This window comes from Mya arenaria, chromosome 11 (assembly GCF_026914265.1).
Source record: "Mya arenaria isolate MELC-2E11 chromosome 11, ASM2691426v1".
In the NCBI taxonomy this organism is placed as follows: domain Eukaryota; kingdom Metazoa; phylum Mollusca; class Bivalvia; order Myida; family Myidae; genus Mya; species Mya arenaria.
In genome coordinates, this window is record NC_069132.1 from 65971539 (window position 1) to 65977858 (window position 6320).

Sequence of the window (6320 nt, forward strand, 5' to 3'; positions counted from 1 at the left end):
AACTTTTTTCTTCTTTTTTTTTCGTAGTTAATTCAATAGTAGGAACGTACGTCACGAGTAGATGATTCCACGTGCTTTATGAAAATGTCAACAAACTAGGTATCATTCGATTTTTTACACTAATTCCCGACTCAATTCCATAAAAACCCAACAGCGCAACGAACAACGCAATATTCATTATATGCACGATGAGGGTTCATTTCTGAATGTAACTCTTCGTATTTATCAATCGTAACAACTCGGCCATCTCCGGCAAGCTTCGAGATAGCCATATCTTGATACTTGCAGAGGAGTTCCGATTGCGTATTTATAAGCCTGAAAATCGATTGAGTTATTTTTCTATATCGGGCTCCCTGAGGACGGAATGATATTTCTTTTGGTTTAAGTCAACTGAAACGATATTTTTATGTATTTGAGCCGGCACAATCTCGCAAAAAGCCCTATGACTCTTGCGAAATGGTTGATGAAATGTTAACGCCAAAGATCTGTTTAAATCAGTTCGATTGCCTAAATGGATTCCGCGCTGACGTACGGTACCCGGCGGATGTCATTATAAACATTTATCAAAGTATATTATGGGTCGTGTAAACAATGGAAGTGGGGATAAATCAATATGCTTTTTATCTGATGAGTTCGTTTTATTTGCATGTCAGTTCGTATTTCCCTTGCTAAAAGATTAATCTTATTTGCATTTTAAGAAAATAAAGCGTCTGAGTATAATTGAATCGAAAAAGGAACTTCATTTGATATCATTTTTTTTTTACATACATGTATAATATTTAGTTGTCCGGTGCAACTGTGGTTTTGGGATTTTAGGAAACGATAACATCAAATGTGTTGGTGTTTCTTTCTCTGATATATGGGTGTTAAACATTTTCAGCTTAAGGTGCCGTAAACATACGGACAATGAAATTTAAGCACGGACTTGTAGAATATTTCGGTCGCATGACTGTCATGCCCGTGGGCTAGTGAGAACTTTCAGGATTTCGCCACGACTGTTAAAGCTGCTTTCTCATAGATTGACATTTCTTTTAGTTTTTGTCTAAGGATCGGCTGATTTTGATATCATTGCCTTCAACTCCAATATATAAGATAACTCACAATGGAACACATCTCAAAGATTTGGAAATATGCCGACAAAATCATGTTTCATGTATTTCTGGTTCTGTTTTTATGGTTTGTAAGTTTGTATGTGGTCGGTTTTGGGGGATTGTATGTGAGTGTGTTGTCTGATTGTGGTGTTTGTATGTCGTCTGAATATCGTGCATTCGGTCATTGTTAAACTTATTTTTTTTCGAATACTCGAGTAGTGAAATAGTATTCGGGTACTCGGACAATCGATGAAGTATTCAGGTACTCGTTGCCATCCCTATTTACTACTGATCCTGTCCCTGTTGTTTTCAGTGCTAGCAGACACGATGCAAGTTGTTATATTTTATTTGTAGTTTTTGTGGAATGTCAATTTAGTCTTCATTATTATGAACGTGAAAGTAAAGGTATAGTTTTGAAAGCCATTGTTCTATGTGAATTTTTTTCCTGTATCATATCTGTTTTGAATAAGAATGTAGGAAAATCATGTTAGTGACTTTGTATTGTGAATACATTGAATACTGTAATTTAACACGAGAATACTGCTCTTTATTTGAAGTTGACTAAGACTTGGTTACACTGTATAAACTATATGGACTGCTCTACTCATGGATGAAGATGGGTTTAGAATTTAAACCCGATCTATCCACATGCGCAGAAAGACCTGCCCACAAGAAAAATAATTATTTCCGTGTCAGCATTCCTTTGCAAAGATTAACGCAAACAAATTCTAAAAAGTTTTGTATCTTTCCCTATTTATTCTGGTTTCTAACATAAAATAAAACACATATATTCAAACTAAGATTTACATGTACTTATATTTGTGGTTAAAAGGAAAATGAGAAATAAAATTTGAAAATAGAAGACTCGGGTTCTAACCTAAAAACTGATGTAGTATCCTAATTGCATGCCACATGGAGACATTGTCTCTGTCATGAAATCAAAATGGTTTGTTGTAGCACATCCAAGCCAGGTCCCGTCAGATCTGAAGTTCATATCATTGGTCAACCATGTTCAAGGCGGTGTCAATGTGTCTATCAGCTTTGTAAAAACTGATGAAGTAGCCTGGCTGCGTGCCAGATTGACGCATTACATCTGTCATAGATTTCCATTGAGATGTTGTAGCACATCCAAGCTAAGTCCTGCCTGTTCTGAAGTTCATAACAGTGACCCAGCATGTTGAAGGCTGTGTCAATATGGCCATGTTCTGTCTCCATTGTGTCCATTGTGTACTCGTGTAGGTTATGAAGGGCTATTTGTGCTATCCAGGGTTGGTGTAGTTCCCTGGAGTTGAGATGCTGTAAGTAGTACAGGAATGGGATACAATCAGTGACTACATTGTACTTCCACTTCGCTGTACCTAGTTTGTCTTCACCTTCTATACCCCTGAGCATTTCAAATGCAAGATGTTGGGGAAAACAGTTCATTTCTTCTCTTGTGAAGGTTATACAAATCATTATGTATTTCTTCAGCATTTCTGTATTTGAGGTGGTGATCAACTTATTCTCAAACTCGGTGCTTGGTTCTTGGCAGGCCCTTTCATAATGTCCACAGGACTGGCACAATTCTAGTTGTTCCAGCAGCCCTTCACAGTAACTCAGTACTTCTGCAGCTCTCTCATAGTGCCCTCTGCAGTACAACATGGAGGCAAACTTCAACACACTGAACATAAGGTCTGAATCCAGTGAAAGCTGGTACCAGTTAAAGATATCCTGTGTGATTGTTTGACCCAAGTCGATGCACCTTGAAGCAAGGATGGAGGCAAGGGTGCTGCATAGGAATCGGGTCAGCCGAGAAACTACATCCTGTTCTAGGTCACTTCGGGTATCTGACATACTCTGTAGAACAAACAAATGACTTTTAATGTCATCACCTGAATTATCAGTTATCAATCTATCTAAAACAAGCGTAAGGTCACGTATTTCTTCTTACAATAGTTTCTGTAGAACAACACTACAGGTCTGGGTTCTTGTGCTCACACTCTGCCGTGATACATTCTCAAAACCTGAGCATTTAAGCAATCTCAAACCAATATTGTCCATATGAGTATGGAACAAACACTGCAGTTTTGTGTTGACGAGATGTGAAATCATGCTGCACAGTTTTGGAAGCTCCCAAAAGTTCAACTTTCCCACAAACAGATTAACGCCAGGGATTGTAAAGTGGGGACAGTGTTTCCGTTTAACCCATCTTTTTATTGTTTTTAAAAGTAGACATACACATTTTAAAATATTGTCTTCCCTCCATATATCTCAGCTGGATAGTTTTCTATTGTAAACATCATTGCAGTTTTAATATGAAAAGTGCTAAATCTGTCTCCGTACAAAGGCTTGAATATATTTTTTCTTATTATTTTGGTGAGTGTATATGTTTTCACCTGAACATGGCTAAAGTCGAACATTAGAAATCGTCCCATCAGTGTAGTTGAAAATCTCCACTGCCATTTTGAATAAGGGTAACTGGGTAACTTTGAAGGAACCATTAATGCTTTAGACCTACACAAAGAATGCTTAGTTGGGCTCTCAGTATATCCCTGTGGCACTAGGAAGACTCCAACATCCCTGGCCCTGGCTAGTGTGTCAGGTCTTGGCCAGTGCCCAGGGCGTGGTCTGTGGAACATAAACTGGCATTCCTGGGGTAGCTGGCCACAATGGTGTGCGCGGACATTGTCAAACATTTCATCATGTGACATTGATGGGCCATGTCGAATTATTTCACCTGACTCACTAAAGCGCTGCACAATGTCCTGTACTTCCAGCGATGTATTAGTCAGTATAACTCTCCCCTCCCCATCTAGCGCATCATCAGGGCTCTCTGTTTGTACTGCTGCTAGTGGGCAGTCACTTCTCAGTCTCTGCAAGTAGCAGTGTTGAGGAGGAGTGAGCTCATCCTTTAACACCAGAAGATTTGCATTTCCATATTGCCAGTTATTCCAGTCAAGGATTACCTCATCATTCTTAATACACTCGAAGTGGTCAGTATCAGATGCCATCCCAGTTGCTGTTGTGGCCTCACTCTGACTGCCAAATATGTATTTAGTTACATTCACATCACTGAACCAGTGACCAACATTTTCGATAGTCTCCATCATGAAATGTGTTCTCCTCCTCCTGGCAATCATCCATCTGCTGACCCCGATATCCCCCATCACCCGAGACAACCGTAGGGAAAACAGTCTCTCGCTCTCCTTATCACTATCCATAGTTAAGTTTATTATCCTAAGAATTGTTGTGGGGGGAGGGGGTTAATGAGTTTTACGCAATCAAGTTGTTTGTGGTACTTCTCCTTAGTACAATTATATACCTCTTGTCAATTAATGTTTACTCTCGAAATCCAAACTTCCATGTTTAAGTTATTCCGATCGGAATCATAAGGTACTTGTTATTATGACTGTCAAAATATAAATGGTGAAATCGATCTATACAAATTTAAAGTGGTATTATATTGATCTGTATTCAGCGAAATTTCCCCAATGAATATTTGTATGCATTTAATACTTAAGAGTTTAGTCAATGATTTATTATTTTCGTTTTACCAGTTAAAACACTTATTGGTTCAATTATTTTAATAGTTTTACGCTGTAAGATTAATACTCTCTAATATATTATATTGAAGTAGATTTTTAAATGATTTAAGTCTCACCTTCGACTGAAAGGGAGATAAACTGTATTTGTCATTATTATTCTCTAGTTGTTCTTCTTATTATTATTCTATGTCTTCAGCCAAATTTACTAACTAAAGTTAGGCCAATAGCAAGAGTTATAACTCATTCAGAGATATCCCCGTTATTCATTTTTATCATGTACATTTTGTCCTGGCACTTACTCTAAAAGTACTCAAAACTTAAAACATAGATAGATATAATTATACCTTTAGGACACTTTATTGCAGAGTTATCTCTTTTGTTTATATATTTTAAATTGCAAACTTAGTCCAGCCACTTACTCAAAACTACTTGAAACTTGATTAAGTAAGATAACTCTATTTCGAATATTATGCTAATATTGGCCTCCACTATTCAACTTAGAAATTCTGGTTTAAGCTTTGCATTTAAGCACACATAGGTAAATATCTCAGCAACGACTTCATGTATTGAATTGCAACATTATAAAATGATAATCAAACATCCAACCTACTTTAATAACCAAGTTAGATAAAAAAAAAAAGAGAGCATAAAATGCAAAGTATGGTTCTTATTAAATAACTGAGAAATTTTTGTTCAAGATTTGCATGTATCTATATTTAAGACAATCATTCAGCAATTACATCATGTTTTTCATTGAAGTTTTGTACAAGTAACTATCCAACCTATTTGATGAAATTAAATTACTTCCTGAGGCCGAACTGTAAGGTTCGCTTCGTCGGATCATTTCATTTTATAGTTTTTCATAGAGCCAATATATATTTGTTAATCATACTTTTAAGCAGTCTGGCGAGTTGTTTTACAAATTATGTTGCACACTCATTTGTATTAATTACGCAACAAACACATTACATTGGATCAACGTCGGATAAAGGTTGGATTTAGGTCACGACGTCGGCGACTTAAATACAAAATGTTGCATCAACGTCGAAATCACGATGTCAGTCCGACGTCGCAATTAACCACCGGACCGATGTTATGTTTTGGTTATAGTTTGTAATAAGTTGTTTTTAAGAAGTTCATACATGTTATACTGTTTGCTGGGTAATAGCTGGATGGATACTTAGCCAGATTTGTATTTTTAAATTGTATGATCGGGGCTCGTGTATTGTATTGTATTATTTTATATTGCACCATCAATTGTTTTGTGTACATGTCTGTCTGATGTTTATTATTTTATGTAACTTTTCCATATACAGGATAATAATACAGTATTCTGATTAGCGTTGGGTATTATCAAACCCCCTGCTACAAATTGGCTTCCCGACAAAGATTTCGAGACTGTCGTTTATCCCAGACCCGTTGAAGTGGGAATGCCCTAGGCCGTCAACCGTAACACGCAGCCAGCCGTCCTCCAGACTCCGTGCGGCACTCCACCACTATTGTAGCGGTGTATACCCCTATCAAATTGCCCCACCCTGTCCTAACTTTACAGTAAGCTGAAGAGCATCATCTGAGCATCTATCGCTAAATTGAAAACAATATTCCCCGTCATCCCCTTTTTATTAAAAAGAAATAAGAAAAGGGATGACGGGGAATATTGTTTTCATATATGCTTTTTATATATTTTAACACTCGAGTTGTTTGA